The following is a 22358-nucleotide window of genomic DNA, read 5'->3' on the forward strand; positions in this document are numbered from 1 at the left end:
TAAGAGTAGGAGCATATTATGTTGTTCAATGTCTGCAGTGTGGAAAATTCGAATGCGCCTGCCATTAGCAGCTGAATATTAGATTAACTTCTACTCTTTTTCGTGGTGAAATGTTGAAATCATCATTGAGGACAGATATGGCGTTTTTAGTGGTTAATACTCCTTTCCTCATTCCTAACATGAAAAGGACATTGACGCATTACCTTTGTTTCCCTGCAAATGCATTTTGAAAACGCTGCTACATTGCAAAACAATTGCTTTAGGTCTGCTGATGTACAAGACGGTTATCTGAAAAGGTTTTTATTTCTGTGACTTATGTCTTCTCCCTGAAAAACAGCAAGTTTTTACCAAAATGCAAGAAGTGACTGCAGATGTTGCAGAGTGAAAATGTCTGTTGTCATGAGCCATTCAGAACAGTCTGTGGCATGATCTTTTCTAGAACAACAAACTGCATTCTTACATTGCTATTGTCTGCTAATAAAAATGTAATAAACATGTGCTCCATGTAGTTACAACTGCTTTGGAAATACAGCATTGTCTAGTAATCTTTTGAAACGACAGTGATTTTTTTCCCCTCCATCTAGGGCTGCCCCCACTGACCCCGCCCCAACTGGCCCACCCCCACTGGCCCCGCCCCCACCGGTGCGGCCCTCGGCCACAAACCACACTTTCAATTTGGCCCCCGAGAGAAAGTTTGTGAGTACCCATGCGCTAGAACTAGGACGCTGACACGTGCAGAAGAGCGTATTGTTTTTTGGGTATGACTACTACACAGCTCAGCCCTCTAAACATTGAAGGATGAGTGTACGTTTATGAGTTAGAATATCGGAGTTAAATTACCAAACCTCGTTTTTACTATCCTTTAAAAATTACCAAACCTCGTTTTTACTACCTTTAAAAAATATCAAAACCATAAACCAGGAGCCCTAATTATATTCTTGATACTGAGCGGCAGGCAGGCAACTAGAGCTACATTTCAGGGGGATGGGGGATAATTCTTCCAACCATAGACAGAGTGACTGAAAGAAGGGTCGAAAACACAACAAAAGCCTCATTTACAAGTAAATGGTCTTTTAAAGACCTGTTAAGTCCTCGGGTGCGGCTGCAACGAGATGGTCTCCAGCCCCCGAAGCTGTCTCTGCCCGGGCTGACAGACACGACGGGGGGGGGGGCTGAAGCCCCGTGAGCCCAATGGATGTTGCATAGACCCTAAACCTTATCTGTAGATGAACAGTACCACTCAGTGAGGGGTCCCGTTCATCTGCAGATAAGGTTTAGGGTCTATGAAATACTGCTGTTGTCTTGCGTCGATTCTGAGTTCCATTGCAGGGGCCTCATTTATGAGAAGTGACGCATCTCTGCGTGAAAACAGCGATGCGTCACTTTTCAGTGCGCACTCCTTGCGACATTCCTGATGCGTCATATTTAATGTATGACGCATCATGTCGCAAGGAGTTACAGATACGTCAGTATTTCTGACGTATCTGTAAGCGCAAAAGTGAAGCATTGCTAGAGTGTGTCACAAAAGTGACGCAACTCCAGCAATGCGTCCTTTCACATGGGGCAAACCCCATGTGAAAGGGCCTGCGTCAGTCTTACGCCTGCTGTGAGGCAGGCGCAAGAATTTGACGCAACGGCATCCTAAAAGTGACGCAGTGAAATCTCATAATTTCACTGCGTCACTTCTACGACCCTTCCTTGCGTCAATACACCCCCCTTGCATACATATACCTGGCGCAGGTATAATGTGGCGCAGGGGTTTACAAAGAGACGCATCTACCTAGATGCGTCACTTTGTAAATATGACTCAACAAGGCGCATTTTTTATGCCACTGGTGCGTCACAAAAAGTGACGCACCGGCGGCCTAAAAGTGACGCATAGCCTCATAAATGAGGCCCCAGGTACTTGCTTTCTCGTGCAGTCAAGTAAGCTGAAACCTTTGGCCAGACCAATTTTAAGATCTTCGAGAACAGTACTTCCCAGGAGCATCTTTGAATAATAAAACAACTTCTTTGAAGTCAGCCTTCTCATCCAGATTACCACATACCCTTTCCGAGTGAGGATCGCTAAGACTAAAACACATCACGACTGTGTGAAACATTACGCGTTCCTTATTATTTTGTATTAATATGTCTATATAACAAAAGACGGGGACTGCGTAGCTGTGCCCTCAGCTGATAAAGTGACAAACTCGAACACTGTTTTTTTCTAAGACTGCAACCACAGACATTCAAAAGCAAATTATGCATACACAGTGCAAGCTTATCAAATATTACAATTGATTGCGTTAATTGACTCGTTCAAAAATAATGTCTTATTCAATCAGGTGAGGAGCTCTGATGGAGGGAGTATCATGCGACCCTTTCCCTACCCCTTATCCGAAATCCCCCGTGTGCAGTACTGTCCCTGTGTTTCACAGTCTCTCTGCCCGAAGAGGAAGCTTCCATCTTTCCTTATGTCATTAAAGCTTGCAGGTTTAATGACGTTAGACTTCGCAAAGTATAAACTTGTATGTTTGCTTTTGAGGAAGACTTAGACCATGCAACACAGGAACATATTTTACAAAAGTTTGGATTGAATTACATTATATCCGTTGGCAAGATGTCTAAAATCCCAAATATATATATATATATATATATATATATATATATTTAATATATTTTTACATCCTTGACTTCCGGTGATCAGTTACATCTGCTGACCAGTTTAATCACCAATGCCCCCAAATAAAATCTTAGATATTCTCTCTGCTTTAGTCACTTCTTGACAGGTTCATTGAATATATTATTTTGTCAAACATTCTAGCCTCTAACATGTGTTTGGCAAGACTGCTTTGCATATGTGTGGTCTCTGTCTAGAATGGCACAGTGTGTGAAAAACAATGACCTGGAATGCAGTCTAAGCAAAGGCAAGAAAGTGGAATTAATAATATCATTCCCTTCATCGTATTGTCCCTTTGAAGGTTTGACCTGTGCGTGTTTTGTAAACACTCCTGTCCGTACACGTGCACATCTCCTGTGCTCGGAATTCAAGCTTTATTTCAGCTAGTAGGAAGAATCTTGCACAGGCCACCAGCCCCATGATTGTGGCCAGTCAGAGTGCGTCACAATGTGAAACTAATCTCATAAATATTAATGAGGTAGGCAGGATTGCATTAGCATTAGCATTTTGTGAACTAACCTATTAGTATGTAAACAAGTTCATATAAACCAACACTGGTATGCAAATGTAAATGTACAGGAATTTATATAGCGCAAAATCACCGAGCGGTTTCTAAGCGCTTGCTTAGGAAAACCTGTCCTGGTATTCCCCTGTGAGATAACCCCGGCAGGGTATCCGCAAGGTGAAAGCCAGGCATCCCACCGCGAGGGACCGTTGTGGAGATTAAGCAAGCTATTGCCCAGAGTCGCAGAGTGTGAACCCGTGAATCGAGTAGGCACCGGAGCGAGAATTGTCGAGTCCATGAACATTTTAGGACTCAAGTCCCCGCCGAGCCGGGAATTGAACCCTGGTCCCGGGCTGACCTCTGCTTCCAGGTCTGCCTCCTCTAACCAGTGAGCCACACTTCTCCTTCTCAAACTGCAAGCAATTTTTACTGCCAGTGTTACTGCATCGCTGGCCCGTAGTCACATACTCTGTAGCACCTCTTTTTCGGATGAGTCCCCCCACTTGTTTTTTTAGGACTTGAGCCCTGGTGAAGGGTCTCAAAATCCAGCAATAAAGGGAATGTGTGAAGCTAATTTAATAGTGACAAAAAGTGACACTAGAAGTCCCACCAGAAGTAATCCTGCTGAAATAAACAAAACAAGCATTGGCATAGCCAATAGGTCTTGCCTTTGGGAACTAATAAGTGTTAAGGCAGAGATATTGAGTTTGTGTTTGTTTTTAAGCTGTGTTGTGCAGAAGTCTGCAGTATGCTGAAATGTTATAATAAAGAAGTGTGAGAAGCATTTTTGTTAGTTTAGTTATGATACAAAATGACAATAATAAAAAACTATTAATTAGAAGTAATGATTTGAGGTTTTTTATATGTTTGAATGCTGGCAACTTGTATCTGCCTGTTCTAATCGTTGCTTTTTAAGGTGTTTATTGTGAAAGGAGTGGGTATAAATAACAGGAGAGTGAAGGTTACTTAGTTAGTTAGTGAGAGTGATAGATTTAGTGAGTTAATTAGTGAGAGATAGTTAGTGAGAGATTGAGAGAGTTAGTAAGAGTGATACAATTAATGAGAGAGTTAGTTAGTGAGAGTGAGAGAGTTAGCAAGTGAGTTAGTTAGTGAGAGAGAGTTATTGAGTTAGTGAGAGAGTGTGAGATTTAGTTAGTGAGAGTGAGAGAGTTAGCGAGTGAGTTAGTTAGTGAGAGAGAGTTATTGAGTTAGTGAGAGAGTGTGAGATTTAGTTAGTGAGAGTGAGAGAGTTAGTGAGTGAGGTATTGAGAGTGAGTTAGTTATGATCACCATTTATAAGTGAAATGGAAATGTCAGAATTTCATTGCTCCGGTTTACTCCACCCAGGAGTAAAGAAATAAACAACAACTCCACTAACCCATGTCATACACTAACTACAGACAGCCAGTAAAGCTGTACCGGGGCCACACCGGCGTGACAGTGAAGCACCCTCTACTGGGACAGGCTACAGACGGTAAATTCTCTACTCTGTCCACCCAACGGCAAGGACAGGATACAGCATCCAAGGCCGAGTCTACTCAGGACAGAGGTGAGGGACCCGAAGGCATGCACTAAATACAGCAATTTGTTAACATGCTTTGTAAGGTCCACCCCGGAGCAACAGGAGCTCCCCTAGCAGGGGTGGATAGCAGACCCTGCTCTGGGAGGAGTAAAGTTTAATAGATGACTGACTGAGAAGAGGGGTGCAGAGAAGGATCTGGTTTATTCCAAGCCCCATCCAGCGAAGATGTAGTGGCAAGAAGAGGAATTTGCCTTTCTGCCCTGCAATGGACCCCATAGCTTGTTGCCCTGGCAGTGGGGGGCAGGTAGGGGCAGTGCAAGGATTTCAGTGGTGTAGGCGTGTAGTGCAAACAGTATGCATGAGAGGGGTGGGCCAGGTGGATAGAAGGGACACCAGCAGGTAGCTACAAGGCCTACAACTCCCACTCCACTCAAAAGCAGCCGGGGTGGAAGGAAAAAGCAGGATGCACCGCACAGCACACACGGACTACAACCCCACTGTACAAGTCGAAGTGACCGGTCACCTGTGGACTGCGGCAGCGCAAGCAAGCAGCATCTCGCCAACCTCTTAAGGCACAGCAGAAGCCTTTCATGATCGTGGCCTCCACCTAGCATGCACCTCACCAGATGAACAGCGCCTAGACACCGGCGCAACGCTTCATAAAGGTTATTATTGTAGCAGACGAGACAGCTCTCGTGGTCTCACTTCACCAGATGGTGAATAGTGAGGCTAGTACAATATAAGGCGAGGGAGACACTTCTAGGCATGGCTGGTCCAAACAGATACTCTTGAAGTTGAGGCTCAGTCTGCTGCCGGTGCCCGCCAGGTAGAGAGGCAGAGGTGCAGGACGAGACATTCGTGTCACAGGTTCATGCAATCGTGGTCAAGTGGAGAAGCCAAGGTTAGGATCACACCCTTCAGACACCAGCTCATCAACATCGCCTTTTACTGATCACCTTGAATGATGTACATTTAGGGGTCACCTGGGGTGGGGATTACCATCCACAGCGCCCCCTGAGAGCGTCCCCGTGCAGGCCGAAGCAACAAACTTTGAGTTCCAGAAACAAAGTGGGGACTATAGGAAAAGCACCACCTCGAGTTTGCATAAACATGCGACAGGCTGGCCAGCACAGACTTCATTGCACGTCTACAAATAACAAATCCCTCGATTCATGCAGCCTTCGAGCCTCTAGCTTGCTGCAGGAGTTCTTGCCAACAGGAGCTAATAACATCATCAAGCAAGCATTTGCAAAACCAATGGTGCTAGCCTTGGCAAGGTGGTACTCTTAGTTTTATTGGAAGCATGTGTCATAAACTGAAAGCAAATGATAAACACTGCCCCCATGTCATATGCTTGCAATAAAAATGTGCAATGTAAAAACAGCAACTCGTGGTTGTTTTACTAGTGATGTTTTACAAATGCCAATGCTGTCAGTGCTCATAGGCATTTTACCATTTGCTAAGGAGACCACACTTAACCCAGCACTTAAACTGCAGGCAGCTAAAATGGCGCTTCACAGAAGCTAGTTGGAACAAGAGACAGAAAAAAAATGCAATCAAAAACAGAATTCTATGTTTGATGTTATGAAGGACCGTGCTTGTTTCTGCCTTTATGGTGCAATCACCCAGAAGAAGGTTTACACGGAGTGGTGCAACCGTATGAGAGTACTAGGCAGTCACCTACTACACAAGCTAACTGGGTTGCCAATATATATGTAAAGAATCCAGTTTCAGAAATTAAAAGAGACACAAAAACTGGGGCACGTACTGCATGGTCTGCCTATGGAGATAGGGTTCATTACCATGCACCAATGTGTGGGCTACACAGAAAGGCAGTGAGTGGAGCGGCCACACTGAAGACTGCCGAAGGGCATCTAGACTCCAATCCACTCATCTCCACATGAACAAAATGTGGGCTTCGGAGCAAAGAGCTTATCTCCCAGCCCCCACTTCTCCCAGATGCAAAAAAAACAAAAAAACACACTGGAGCACCTAGACAATATTTACCACCTGCCAAGCCACCCTCTACATGTACCATTTGCAATGGCAAAAGTTGGCTCTTTCTTTTGAACTTTACGCCTGCCAAGTTGTGCTACACTGAAGAACAGAAGTGCAAAGTCAGGGTATCCCAAATGTGCCATTTACACGTCAGAAAATAAAACAAACTGTGCTTAAACAGAACAGAGTCTGGATAAAAGGGGTTTCGTGTTATCGGGGGACTTCGTTTTCTGCTCACAGAGCGCCCAGCTCCCGGGACAGAACTGTATTCTTCACTGCAGTCTCCCACTGATAGGACACGCGTATCCCAACACCCATAACAAGAGCTTCAGCACACACACCACTCACACTGGCCAAAAGTAACTCCCTGGTCAGGACAGGTCATCTTTGAGAGAGTCAATGGATGGCAAATCACGGCGGCCTTCCAGCATCTGTGGACACTTGGTGGTTCAACAGGTACCGACTGGTATATATCGGTCAGTGTTGCCGAAGTGTGAAGATTAGCCAGCCCTGAATACTGACCCAGTGATCCCCATTGTGACAGCTGGTGTAAGTAAGCAAGAGTGAGAAGGGACACGCCCGCCCTCCCTAGCTTGAGGAATGCATGGACTTACACATGTAGACACGAAGGGCACAGCAAAGTGGGAACAATTCACGTATTTGATTTAAAACAAGCCCAGCCGCGAATACAACTGCAGCGTCCCGCGAGTGGTGCGCGTATGCTTATGAGACGCTGCTCATAACAGCAAGCCATAGGCCGGAAGTCCCGCGAGTGGTGCACGAGCACTTGCGAGCCGATGCACGTAACAGCAAGCCGTAGGCCGGAAGTCCAGAGCGATTCCAAGAGGTCATTTTTCCTAGAGCGGCGCATGCTCGCTGCCTAGGCAAGACCTAAAAAGGTAGTGACAGAACAGAAGGTCACACGGATGGCAGGGGTTCAAAGGTCAGTTATGGCTCCAAAGTGAGCAGAATAGACGCTCTGGTACCTATCGACTGTCAACAGTGTCTCTATGGTTACACATTATTCAGCTCCTTGAGACCCTCATGGGTATGTAGTGTGTGTGAGAAGGTGGCCTGGTATATAATGTCCACTATTCTAGTGGGCACCTTGCACCAGTCCAAACAACCCTTATTGATGGTAGGTTATAAAGTCAACCTTATAGAAAGCTATCCTAGTGGTAGCTGTGGAGAGCAGCCTTCAGGCTAAGACTTGGAGACGAGTTAAGCAAGTTGTTTTACCAATTATAATCTCTTGAATGATCATATGAAAGCACACCACACAAGGTATATATCAAATATATATGTATTTATTCTAAACACAACCCCTTTGCACTCTTTATGAGGTCAGAGGTAAAAGTACAATAAAAGGAACTTAATTAGCATACGATAAGTTGCACAGTATATGTTATGCCCTATGGGCCTCACAAACCATATCATAAAATAGTGGTATAAGAACCAGGTCTGGAATAGAAAGCAGGCCTAGGGCCTGTGGAATCGCTGGGGCTATTCAGGACAACCAAAGGTTAGGAAGTAGGAGTCCCACGGGAGACGTGTGCAGTGTCTAAACACAGCTGTGGGTTAACATTGACCATTTATGGAGAACGAACAAGTTACAAATTTACAGTTTAAGGACACTTCTAGGTTAACTATGATGGAACACTTTTAGACTAGAACACATTGAGAGTCAAGACCCACGGTAGCTTCGGAGTACTCGTGTTACCTCACCCAGGGAAGCCGGGTGCATAGGTGCCTTTTGGTGTCAGGTTTCGTCGTCGATTCCAATGGAGAGCTGCGAAGAAGTGCTGCAGGCAACCAGAGGAAAAGTGTCCAGGTGGATCCAAGGGTGGATCGAAGATCTGAAGAACCTGAAAGCAGAAGGAACATCGTCTGGGTTACTAGCCAGTGACCACGATGGCGATGGGAAGCTGCCAACCAATGTTGGGTAAATTCAGGTGAAAGAGGTGAAGTTTGTCTCTTCAGCCACGTGGTCCAGGAGGCGAGATGACAACTAAGAGCTGGATTTGAGCTATTTCACAAAGGATCTGTCTGGTTGACTGCAGTGTCGGATTCCGAATTGGACCCAACAAGCCTTGGCAGGCGCAATCCACGCAGAATGTCGAGATTGGCTTCGGTGCAGACCAGCAAGAAACTAAGAGGATGAGTGCTGCAGTCTCACTGTTGTCCAGCATGGTCCTGATGTTGTCGGTGGTGGCGATGAGGGCGGTCTCGGTGCTGTGGTTGCTGCGGAACCCTGACTGGGAAGGGTCCAGGATTCTGTTGTTTTCGAGGTATCGAGTTAGCTGTCTGTTGATGATCTTCTCGATGACCTTGGCTGGGAATGAGAGCAGAGAGATGGGCCAGAAGTTCTTGAGGTCTCTTGGGTCTGCCTTGGGTTTTTTGAGTAGGGCGTTGATCTCGGCATGCTTCCAGCTCTCTGGGAAGGTCACGGTCTTGAGGGAGAGGTTGATGACGTTGAGCAGCTGGGGTGTGATGGAGCTGCTTGCTTTGTTGAAGACGTGTTGCGGGAGTGGGTCTAACGGAGAGCCGAGTGGATTGTGCTCATGGTCTTGATGGTGTCATCCGTGCTCAGGCTGGCCGAGGCTAGCATGGGGTCGTGGTCGATGATGTGCTGAGAGTCTGTTGTGTTGCTGTCTGTTGGGGCTGTCTGGGTGTTGAAGCTGTCGTGGATGTCTGCTATCTTGCGGTAGAAGAAAGTGGCGAGGGAGTCGCACAGGGCTTGCAACGGTGGTATGTCGATGGTGTTGGAGCTTATGTTAAAGAGTTCCTTCACGATTTTGAAGAGCTCTTTGCTATCGTGTGCAGTGTTGTCGAGTCGGTCTTTGAAGGATGTCCTCTTGGCAGCCCTGATGAGATGGTGGTGGTTGCGGATGGCGTCCTTGTGTGCTGCGTGGCTGTCCGGGGTCTGTTCACTTTGCCATTTCTTCTCTAGTTTCCGGCAGGCTCGCTTGGAGGCTAGGAGTTCTAGGGTGAACCAGCTGGCCCTCTTGTTGGTGCCTCTGCGGGGGGGTTTCTTCAACAGGACGAGGGTGTTGGCGCAGTCGTCGATCCAGCGTCTGAGGCTGTGGGCAGCGTTGTTGGTGTTGGAGGGTACAGTGGGTAGGCTGAGAGCGAGGTTTGCATGTAGTTGGTCTTCGGTGATATTGCTCCAGCAGCGGTGGGGGATCTGTTGGATGCGATGGTGAGTGGTGGGTTTCTGGAAGGTGAACTGGATGCAGCGGTGATCGGTCCAGAGGAGTTCGGTGGTGTGGTTGAAGGAGACGTGCAGGCTAGAGGAGAAGACGGGGTCGAGCGTGTGGCCGGCGGAGTGGGTGGGCGTTGTGACGAGTTGTCTCAGTCCGAGGTTGGTGAGGTTATCGATCAGGGTTGTAGAGTTGCTGTCGCTGTTGTTCTCAAGGTGAGAGTTCAGGTCTCCGAGGAGGATGTAGTCAGAGGAGGTCAGGGTGTGCGTGCTGATGAAGTCGGCGATGGAGTCGCTGTACTGGGGGCGGAGTCCTGGGGGTCGGTAGACGAGGGGGCCTCTGAGGGTGGAGTTGGGGTCTGTGTGGTTCTGGAAATGCATATGTTTGGCGGTGCTGAGAGTGTCATCGGTGCTGGACGAGACGCTGATGGTGTTCTTGTGGATGATGGCAATTCCTCCTCCGACTCCGTTTGTGCGGTCTCTGCGGGTGATCTTGTGGTCGTCTGGGATGGCTATGGCGATGTCGAGTGCGGAGGAGTCGTTCATCCACGTCTCTGTCAGGAAGGCGACGTCCGGGGATGTTGTGTCGAGCAGGTCCCAGAGCTCGACGGCGTGTTTGCGTGCAGAGCCGGTGTTTAGTAGAATGCATTGGAGGTGGTTGAGGTATTTCTTGGCAGGTGGTTCGTTTCGGGGCAGCCTTAAGGCAGGTGTGGGTCCATCCGGGGATGAGGGCGTGCAAAGTTCTGGCATCATAGTGGCAGCATTCCTTGTGGTGGGTGCGGGGACCAGGTGTTCTGGTGCTGGGCGTGGTCCAGGCGCGGACGGGTACAGACGGGCTTGCCTTAGGCGAGCCTTTGGCGCTCCAGTGGCGCGCCAGCTGCGTGCGCCCATGCAATGGCCGGCATATATGGGGAGATGGGAGGGAGGAGGCAGCTGGGAGGCAGGAGGTGGGGGCAGCTAATGGGCAGTCAGGGGGGCGGGGTCACAGGGGATGCAGCAGCGGGAGCGGGGCGACTAAAGGAACAGAAAGCAAAGGGCACAAAATAGCTGGGCAGCCTGTGGAACAGAAGGCAAAAGGGCACGAAAATGCAGGGGCAATGAATGGACCAGAAGGCAAACAAGCATTTGCAATGCAATAGGTCTCGCATTAATAAAGTTTGAGCTTTTGGCATTGCTAATAATAATGCACTAATAGCTCAAACATTCAGTAATGCGAGACCTATTGCATTGGTAAAGCCATTTGCTTTGCTATACAATGCCATGAGCGAAAAATGCAATAGGTCTCGCCTTTAACTTAATCAAAGGCGAGACCTATTGCATTTTCAATGCTTGTTGTTAAAGGCATCCATTAAGAATAAAGGCCTGGCTTCACATAATTAATCTGCATTATTTATCCTCTGAAACATGTATAGGCCATTTTGCTCCCTTGTTTATAACGCTTAGGGTCTGCTACATATGTAAATTTGCAACTTTTATTACTGATGAGTTTTCATTTGTGAGCTTTAGAAGTTAAGGGCAGATGGCTCATATTATTATGGTTGAAAAGATTGTGTTGCTTGTGCGACGAAGAAGTAGAAACTGCTATTTCTCTGCAATGTACTATGTTTATGACATATGTACAATGTCGCAAAGCACAGAACTGTCACCATCCCTACCAGAATGTAAGCATTTTGCGGAGAGTGGTGCTGTTTTTCCTTTTCTAGAGCCTTAAGTGTAATCATGCATATACGGCTGTAGTGGTTTTTTAGATGGTTTCCAAAATATGTACATTAGAATAATGTTTTGTTTTCTTTTAGTAAAGAGTTGCATGAATTAGAACATCGCATAATCTCTTTTACTCAATTATTTCAATGATTTTTTTATAAATGTAAATAATTTCACCTATTTCATTAAACTTTGTTGAAAGGGATTATTTTTCAACGAAGCGTACAATACTTCTCACTCTTAGAGGAAGAAATTATTTTAAAGCCGAACCATATATGTATGTTTACTTATCCTGTAAAAGAACTGCATGTTGCCTGCAAGAAAGAAATGTACATATGCGCAAAGAAGCAAGCACACAGACACATACTCTCTTACTTCGAAGTGCGCCTTATTTTCAGAGTTTAAGGCAAGAGGCCTTATAGGACAGTAGGTCCTATAAGGCCTCTTGCCTTAAACTCTGAAGACACGGAGGTCCGGTTCAGCCTGAATACGCACACTTCGAGAAACCAGGTCTTCCAACTAAGGACTATCACAGCACTGCGCGATAAACATCTCTTCATTTTACGAAATCCGTGTTTTCAACATTACCCGGTCTCGAGCGGAGCCGGGTCGGAATTATCACCGGCACCGCGACCTGCTGTTCTTACACCTCTCTCCTACAGCCCTGAGGAGTCGCAGAAACAGTGTGGTTTCTGGCGACGAAACACGTGTCGGCTGGCTCATGTACGAACAATAAAAGAAGATTCTTTAATTTGGTGGACAACTTCTTCGCCCTTGAACTTTGTATCTTATGTCCATTGAGACATCGCCTTAACTTTATTTTTTCTACAAGTGTGCTGCAGAATTTGTTTTTCGTGTACTTGGTGTGTCCCCAAAACACATCGTGAGGGGTTACAGGGCTTTGCCTCTCTTCTGCATGCACCTTTTTGCCTTCAAACATCCAACTGTGCGCCATCCTAGCAGTGCGCCCTTTTAGTGCCTCACACCTGAAACCCTGCTGTTTTCTGTGCGTGAGCCTACGATTGGAGACGTTCTTGATGCCTTGCGATCCTTGCACGCGGCCTTGGCCCCCGGTGCTCCTGGAGACTCGTTGCGATCCGCCGCCATCTTAGGTGGACGCTTCTTCATGGTCCCCTCTCGTCTCAGTGATGCCACTGCCTCGCCCCCCTCGGTCGTCACGAGAGGTGCTGCTGCTGTCCATCGACGGGTTTGCAGGCCGGTGGCTTTGCAACCTTCTGCTCTTCGATGTTTGGAGTTTGGGGACTTGGATGTCGTGCGGGGGCCCGATCCTCCCCGGGTGCCTGAGAAAAATGGTGGATTGCTGCCTGTTTGCCTGTTTTTGCCTTGATGAGGTTGTGTTTCTATTTTGCCGGGAAACCCCTGCTTTTACAAACGGCGAGACTGACCTCCTGTCTTTTACTGCCCTTGTTGCTATTGCTGAGACATTTGGACCGCCCTTTTTGAACTTTTGTTCCCTTGCCTATTGATTGACCTCCCTGGCCTACGTCTTTATCATAATTTCTTTCATTTGTGTGCTTGCCTCGCATCGTGTTGCTCACTTCACACTGTCATGTGGTGGGCGGTAATTGTGGTTAGGAAAGGATTGGGGTGAGATGCTCGGCTCCCGTTGGATTACTGGTGTACGGATTCGTGGCGGGGTTGCTTATATTCATAGTGCGGTGGGAGATCCCCCTGTAAGTTCTATGGCGCTCGAGATCGTGTCGTTCTGGTTTACGCGTAATCTGATTGTATGGTTGGGCGGAGGGCTGTGGCCGACCGTATTTGTTTCTGCCCTCTTGCTCCTCCCTCCCGTTTATTACTTTTGTTTTCATGTTCTTATTTTTGTCTCTTTATTCCTCTTCTCTCTTGTCTCTACTACATTTCGGGTTCTGGTTTAGGGCGACAGGCGCGCTGTTTGGAGGGTAGGCCGTAGCCTTCTGCAGGGGTGCTGGGGGGATGGGTGGGCTGGGTCTTCTTGGATGTTTTATTTTCCTCAGTTCTATGGCCCTTTTGTGTCTCTTTATTGGAGTGCCGCGTCTGCTCTTGCCTCCCGTGGTATGATTGGGGTGGGGCCTGTAACGTCGCTGTTCTTCTTTTTATAGTTCTGCTGCTTTTCATTGCGAATCCCATGCCCTCCTCGTTGCTAATATTCCTGCTCTTTTATGTGTTCCTCGCTACGGGGCGCTTGTTTCGGTGCGGCATTCCTCTCTTTCAGTCTGTGTTTTCCTTTCCCTCTCATCTTTCCTCTCCCCTCCCCCCCTTCCCTTTTCCTTCTCTCCCAAGGTTAGTGTGACGGGTTAGTCTTGGTGATGTCGCTATTCCGGCCCCTTTGTTCTGTTTCCAATGCGCTACTGGGTGATGGGTATGCCAAGTTGTTAGTAATTGCATATTGATTTGTGTACACCGCACCCGTTTTTATACCGATATATACAGTGCTGACACTCCTGCATTGCTGCCCTTTAGCCTTTTTGTTGCCAATGATTTGTTTTGGGAATCCGGATTCCTCTATGTTGTCACTGAGCCTGTCATACTCCTTATTGCTACATTATAAAATTAACCTTCTTTACTCCTGTTTGCTGGCCGTCTAGATCCTCTTTTCTCCCCTCTTTTAAGATTGTATTGAACACGCTCCTTTACGATTGATTCTGTAACTTTCATTCTGGACTTCTTGACTGCTTTCTCGTATAATGGCCGGCCAGTTTGGTTGTAGGCCTAGCTTTGTATATCCTTTCTATACAAATAAAGGTTTATAAAAAAAATAAAAAAAACGGTCTTTTCCAAACTTCTCGTCGTGTCACTTGTCTCTCCAAAGTGCCCTGAAGCAAACGCTCACTGGAAAGACGCTGTCAAAGTGCCACTTGAGTATGCTGCAGATATTAACCCTTTGGGAGTCGCAGGTCAACATCAACAGCATCATTCATTCTGTAATGAGGCTCAGTGAGATGCCTGCAGGAGGGATCACTGCTGGCGGCATGTTTGGGCGAATGCTGAAGCACGAGTAGTTGGCTCCTACCCAAGTGGAGTTGTGATTTATTCTTTCTACCACTCAAGGACTTCTAAATACACCTCGTGGCACTTGCATCTACATACAGAGAAAGCGAGTGGTGAATGGTTAACACTCATTAGAACTTTGGAATGTTGGGAGCTCCATTGAAAACAATGACGTGCTCCGGGCTTATAATGGCTGGTATAAGCCCGGAGCTCCATCATTCCAATGCTTCTTTGTTCACAGCTCTGGCTGTGAACAAAGGCTTCAGGGAGCCTGAGGGGATTCCAATCCCCTCACGCTCCCGTAAGGCTTTGTTCTTTTTTGTTAGAACATTCTGTCCTCTTCGTGGCTGGGCTATACCGGCTATTAAAGTCCCTCTCCCTTGTGAGGGTCAGAGTGAGAGATCAGGGAGAGAGTCAAAGAGCGAACCAGAGTGAGGGGCACAGTGAGAGATCAGGGAGAGAGGCAGAGTGAGGACCAGAGTGAGGGGCACAGTGAGGTATCACAGAGAGAGGCAGAATGAGAACCAGAGTCAGGGATCAGGGAGAGAGGCAGAGTGAGAACCAGAGTGAGGGGCACAGTGAGGGATCAGGGAGAGCGGCAGAGTGAGAACCAGAGTGAGGTATCACAGAGAGAGGCAGAATGAGAACCAGAGTGAGGGATCAGGGAGAGAGGCAGAGTGAGAACCAGAGTGAGGGGCACAGTGAGGGATCACAGAGAGAGGGAGAGTGAGAACCAGAGTGAGGGGCAGAGTGAGGACCAGAGTGAGGGGCACAGTGAGAGATCAGCGAGAGAACCAGAGTGAGGGGCACAGTGAGGGATCAGGGAGAGAGTCAAAGAGAGAACCAGAGTGAGGGGCACAGTGAGGGATCAGGGAGAGAGGCAGAGTGAGGAACAGAGTGAGGGGCACAGTGAGGGATCAGGAAGATAGGCAGAATGAGAACCAGAGTGAGGGGCACAGTGAGGGATCAGTAAGAGAGGCAGAGTGAGGGGCACAGTGAGGGATCAGGGAGAGAGGCAGAGAGAGAACCAGAGTGAGGGGCACAGTGAGGGATCAGTAAGAGAGGCAGAGTGAGGGGCACAGTGAGGGATCAGGGAGAGAAGCAGAGTGAGGGGCACAGTGAGGGATCAGGGAGAGAGGCAGAGAGAGAACCAGAGAGAGAGGCACAGTGAGGGATCAGGGAGAGAGGCAGAGAGAGAGCCAGAGAGAGAGGCACAGTGAGGGATCAGGAAGAGAACCAGAGAGAGGGGCAGAGTGAGAGATCAGCAAGAGAACCAGAGAGAGGGGCACAGTGAGGGATCAGGAAGAGAACCAGAGAGAGGGGCACAGTGAGGGATCAGGGAGAGAGGCAGAGTGAGGGGCACAGTGAGGGATCAGGGAGAGAGGCATAATATAATGCAAGTTTGATGAGGGGACATCCTGTGAAAGCACAGTGAGAGGCAGACTGAGGCCAGTCATGAGGGGCACGGCCAGAGGTATAATGCGGGGTTGTACAAAATGGGTCGCACTCCGACTCCACCCACCAGCAGGTGTGCCCCAGGAGCATCATGGTCAATGCAGTCTTTAGATAGCGAGTGCGCTATATCGAAGAAAAGTGTGTCGTAGCAAGGTTGCAGCACCAACTCTGGACACCGGTGTTTCGGAATAGTTGTTCCTCGTCAGCAGAGTGTAGGTTATTCGGGGTTAGCTGTGCAGGCTGCCAAATGTTCTCAGGTATGTACCGCTCACGGCGCGGGTGCGGGATCCGAGCTCGTCAGCCCAAGCTCAAGGGAGCCTATCAATGTACAAAATGGGTCGCACTCCGACTCCACCCACCAGCAGGTGTGCCCCAGGAGCATCATGGTCGATGCAGTCTTTAGATAGCGAGTGCGCTATATCGAAGAAAAGTGTGTCGTAGCAAGGTTGCAGCACCAACTCTGGACACCGGTGTTTCGGAATAGTTGTTCCTCGTCAGCAGAGTGTAGGTTATTCGGGGTTAGCTGTGCAGGCTGCCAAATGTTCTCAGGTATGTACCGCTCACGGCGCGGGTGCGGGATCCGAGCTCGTCAGCCCAAGCTCAAGGGAGCCTATCAATGTACAAAATGGGTCGCACTCCGACTCCACCCACCAGCAGGTGTGCCCCAGGAGCATCATGGTCGATGCAGTCTTTAGATAGCGAGTGCGCTATATCGAAGAAAAGTGTGTCGTAGCAAGGTTGCAGCACCAACTCTGGACACCGGTGTTTCGGAATAGTTGTTCCTCGTCAGCAGAGTGTAGGTTATTCGGGGTTAGCTGTGCAGGCTGCCAAATGTTCTCAGGTATGTACCGCTCACGGCGCGGGTGCGGGATCCGAGCTCGTCAGCCCAAGCTCAAGGGAGCCTATCAATGTACAAAATGGGTCGCACTCCGACTCCACCCACCAGCAGGTGTGCCCCAGGAGCATCATGGTCGATGCAGTCTTTAGATAGCAAGTGCGCTATATCGAAGAAAAGTGTGTCGTAGCAAGGTTGCAGCACCAACTCTGGACACCGGTGTTTCGGAATAGTTGTTCCTCGTCAGCAGAGTGTAGGTTATTCGGGGTTAGCTGTGCAGGCTGCCAAATGTTCTCAGGTATGTACCGCTCACGGCGCGGGTGCGGGATCCGAGCTCGTCAGCCCAAGCTCAAGGGAGCCTATCAATGTACAAAATGGGTCGCACTCCGACTCCACCCACCAGCAGGTGTGCCCCAGGAGCATCATGGTCGATGCAGTCTTTAGATAGCGAGTGCGCTATATCGAAGAAAAGTGTGTCGTAGCAAGGTTGCAGCACCAACTCTGGACACCGGTGTTTCGGAATAGTTGTTCCTCGTCAGCAGAGTGTAGGTTATTCGGGGTTAGCTGTGCAGGCTGCCAAATGTTCTCAGGTATGTACCGCTCACGGCGCGGGTGCGGGATCCGAGCTCGTCAGCCCAAGCTCAAGGGAGCCTATCAATGTACAAAATGGGTCGCACTCCGACTCCACCCACCAGCAGGTGTGCCCCAGGAGCATCATGGTCGATGCAGTCTTTAGATAGCGAGTGCGCTATATCGAAGAAAAGTGTGTCGTAGCAAGGTTGCAGCACCAACTCTGGACACCGGTGTTTCGGAATAGTTGTTCCTCGTCAGCAGAGTGTAGGTTATTCGGGGTTAGCTGTGCAGGCTGCCAAATGTTCTCAGGTATGTACCGCTCACGGCGCGTGTGCGGGATCCGAGCTCGTCAGCCCAAGCTCAAGGGAGCCTATCAATGTACAAAATGGGTCGCACTCCGACTCCACCCACCAGCAGGTGTGCCCCAGGAGCATCATGGTCGATGCAGTCTTTAGATAGCGAGTGCGCTATATCGAAGAAAAGTGTGTCGTAGCAAGGTTGCAGCACCAACTCTGGACACCGGTGTTTCGGAATAGTTGTTCCTCGTCAGCAGAGTGTAGGTTATTCGGGGTTAGCTGTGCAGGCTGCCAAATGTTCTCAGGTATGTACCGCTCACGGCGCGGGTGCGGGATCCGAGCTCGTCAGCCCAAGCTCAAGGGAGCCTATCAATGTACAAAATGGGTCGCACTCCGACTCCACCCACCAGCAGGTGTGCCCCAGGAGCATCATGGTCGATGCAGTCTTTAGATAGCGAGTGCGCTATATCGAAGAAAAGTGTGTCGTAGCAAGGTTGCAGCACCAACTCTGGACACCGGTGTTTCGGAATAGTTGTTCCTCGTCAGCAGAGTGTAGGTTATTCGGGGTTAGCTGTGCAGGCTGCCAAATGTTCTCAGGTATGTACCGCTCACGGCGCGGGTGCGGGATCCGAGCTCGTCAGCCCAAGCTCAAGGGAGCCTATCAATGTACAAAATGGGTCGCACTCCGACTCCACCCACCAGCAGGTGTGCCCCAGGAGCATCATGGTCGATGCAGTCTTTAGATAGCGAGTGCGCTATATCGAAGAAAAGTGTGTCGTAGCAAGGTTGCAGCACCAACTCTGGACACCGGTGTTTCGGAATAGTTGTTCCTCGTCAGCAGAGTGTAGGTTATTCGGGGTTAGCTGTGCAGGCTGCCAAATGTTCTCAGGTATGTACCGCTCACGGCGCGGGTGCGGGATCCGAGCTCGTCAGCCCAAGCTCAAGGGAGCCTATCAATGTACAAAATGGGTCGCACTCCGACTCCACCCACCAGCAGGTGTGCCCCAGGAGCATCATGGTCAATGCAGTCTTTAGATAGCGAGTGCGCTATATCGAAGAAAAGTGTGTCGTAGCAAGGTTGCAGCACCAACTCTGGACACCGGTGTTTCGGAATAGTTGTTCCTCGTCAGCAGAGTGTAGGTTATTCGGGGTTAGCTGTGCAGGCTGCCAAATGTTCTCAGGTATGTACCGCTCACGGCGCGGGTGCGGGATCCGAGCTCGTCAGCCCAAGCTCAAGGGAGCCTATCAATGTACAAAATGGGTCGCACTCCGACTCCACCCACCAGCAGGTGTGCCCCAGGAGCATCATGGTCGATGCAGTCTTTAGATAGCGAGTGCGCTATATCGAAGAAAAGTGTGTCGTAGCAAGGTTGCAGCACCAACTCTGGACACCGGTGTTTCGGAATAGTTGTTCCTCGTCAGCAGAGTGTAGGTTATTCGGGGTTAGCTGTGCAGGCTGCCAAATGTTCTCAGGTATGTACCGCTCACGGCGCGGGTGCGGGATCCGAGCTCGTCAGCCCAAGCTCAAGGGAGCCTATCAATGTACAAAATGGGTCGCACTCCGACTCCACCCACCAGCAGGTGTGCCCCAGGAGCATCATGGTCGATGCAGTCTTTAGATAGCGAGTGCGCTATATCGAAGAAAAGTGTGTCGTAGCAAGGTTGCAGCACCAACTCTGGACACCGGTGTTTCGGAATAGTTGTTCCTCGTCAGCAGAGTGTAGGTTATTCGGGGTTAGCTGTGCAGGCTGCCAAATGTTCTCAGGTATGTACCGCTCACGGCGCGGGTGCGGGATCCGAGCTCGTCAGCCCAAGCTCAAGGGAGCCTATCAATGTACAAAATGGGTCGCACTCCGACTCCACCCACCAGCAGGTGTGCCCCAGGAGCATCATGGTCGATGCAGTCTTTAGATAGCGAGTGCGCTATATCGAAGAAAAGTGTGTCGTAGCAAGGTTGCAGCACCAACTCTGGACACCGGTGTTTCGGAATAGTTGTTCCTCGTCAGCAGAGTGTAGGTTATTCGGGGTTAGCTGTGCAGGCTGCCAAATGTTCTCAGGTATGTACCGCTCACGGCGCGGGTGCGGGATCCGAGCTCGTCAGCCCAAGCTCAAGGGAGCCTATCAATGTACAAAATGGGTCGCACTCCGACTCCACCCACCAGCAGGTGTGCCCCAGGAGCATCATGGTCGATGCAGTCTTTAGATAGCGAGTGCGCTATATCGAAGAAAAGTGTGTCGTAGCAAGGTTGCAGCACCAACTCTGGACACCGGTGTTTCGGAATAGTTGTTCCTCGTCAGCAGAGTGTAGGTTATTCGGGGTTAGCTGTGCAGGCTGCCAAATGTTCTCAGGTATGTACCGCTCACGGCGCGGGTGCGGGATCCGAGCTCGTCAGCCCAAGCTCAAGGGAGCCTATCAATGTACAAAATGGGTCGCACTCCGACTGCAAGGACCACAACGCATTGGGGCTACACGCTGGTAGGATAAGTAGTGAGCGACCCCTTGGACTTACTTTTACATTCAGGCTCCCTTGAGCCGGTGGGGCTGACGAGCCCGGGTTACGCTCCTACGTGCCACGAGCGGTACCAGACCTCAAAATATTTTTGGCAGCCGACGCAGCACCCCTTTATACATTCCTACTCCCTGCTGACGAGAGGCAACAACCTCGAAACACGTGTCCAGGGATGGCCAACGCGACTGATTTTTTCCTCAAGACCCAGGCAGAGGCGCACCCGCTGATGCTGACTGCAAGGACCACAACGCATTGGGGCTACACGCTGGTAGGATAAGTAGTGAGCGACCCCTTGGACTTACTTTTACATTCAGGCTCCCTTGAGCCGGTGGGGCTGACGAGCCCGGGTTACGCTCCTACGTGCCACGAGCGGTACCAGACCTCAAAATATTTTTGGCAGCCTACGCAGCACCCCTTTATACATTCCTACTCCCTGCTGACGAGAGGCAACAACCTCGAAACACGTGTCCAGGGATGGCCAACGCGACTGATTTTTTCCTCAAGACCCAGGCAGAGGCGCACCCGCTGATGCTGACTGCAAGGACCACAACGCATTGGGGCTACACGCTGGTAGGATAAGTAGTGAGCGACCCCTTGGACTTACTTTTACATTCAGGCTCCCTTGAGCCGGTGGGGCTGACGAGCCCGGGTTACGCTCCTACGTGCCACGAGCGGTACCAGACCTCAAAATATTTTTGGCAGCCTACGCAGCACCCCTTTATACATTCCTACTCCCTGCTGACGAGAGGCAACAACCTCGAAACACGTGTCCAGGGATGGCCAACGCGACTGATTTTTTCCTCAAGACCCAGGCAGAGGCGCACCCGCTGATGCTGACTGCAAGGACCACAACGCATTGGGGCTACACGCTGGTAGGATAAGTAGTGAGCGACCCCTTGGACTTACTTTTACATTCAGGCTCCCTTGAGCCGGTGGGGCTGACGAGCCCAGGTTACGCTCCTACGTGCCACGAGCGGTACCAGACCTCAAAATATTTTTGGCAGCCTACGCAGCACCCCTTTATACATTCCTACTCCCTGCTGACGAGAGGCAACAACCTCGAAACACGTGTCCAGGGATGGCCAACGCGACTGATTTTTTCCTCAAGACCCAGGCAGAGGCGCACCCGCTGATGCTGACTGCAAGGACCACAACGCATTGGGGCTACACGCTGGTAGGATAAGTAGTGAGCGACCCCTTGGACTTATAATGCGGGGTTAGAAGAGAGAGATGCAGTGACGGGCACAGTGGTAGTTACAAAGAGTGACACTGAAGAGGCAGGACAGAGAGGTTAGGTGCTTCAAATGTATGGTGAGCGACAGCAGAGGATTACAGATGCATCCTCAGGGCTGGTCAAGGCCAAGATGATCTCTTACCAGTGAGACCAGGAATGTTTGGTGCCTTCTCGTGGTCCTCCGCAGACATTGGAAGCGTCTCGTCCTCTACTTTAACACCAACTGATGGTATTGCTGCAGTCGCTTCATTTCCTGAAAGAATAGAAATGTGAACATTTGATGATACCGCCTCATTGACCGTGAAATCTGCCGACTTTGCCAGCACTGCGGCATATTTTGAAGCAACAAGACAAAAGAAGCCTCATTCGGACTCCATGCGTCCACAAGGGTCCTTGTTGCAGAGTTGGACTTTCAAGCAACTAAGTCTGGTGGGGACGCTGCTTCTACACATGGCCTCCACTGAGTCAGTCAAAGCTACAACCAACAGAGAGTCCTCCACATCCCCCTCATTGAACAGTGACCACGTCCTGTTGCCACTTTCCAATATCATTGCCAATAATATGAGCCACAAGCACTTCTGACACCAACATGTCTGTCAGTGGAACTATCATTTTAAGACTGCGAGAAATACATTTGTAAGAATAATTATGTTTCCTCATTTAAAGAAATTGTGACATGCACATTGTATATAAACCAAATTGCTAGTATTGTATAGATATCTGTACTGCCCTCCCCTGCTTTTCCACTTTCCTGGCTTTTGGTGATACCATTGAACCAAAGTGAGACACATACTCTCCTTCGGGGACTTCAGACATACCTTGAGAAGACAATAGTACAGAGAGGATATTGGCCAGGGACATGGACTTGTTGGCA

This window comes from Lissotriton helveticus, chromosome 1_2, assembly GCF_964261635.1.
Source record: "Lissotriton helveticus chromosome 1_2, aLisHel1.1, whole genome shotgun sequence".
NCBI classification, from domain to species: Eukaryota; Metazoa; Chordata; class Amphibia; order Caudata; family Salamandridae; genus Lissotriton; species Lissotriton helveticus.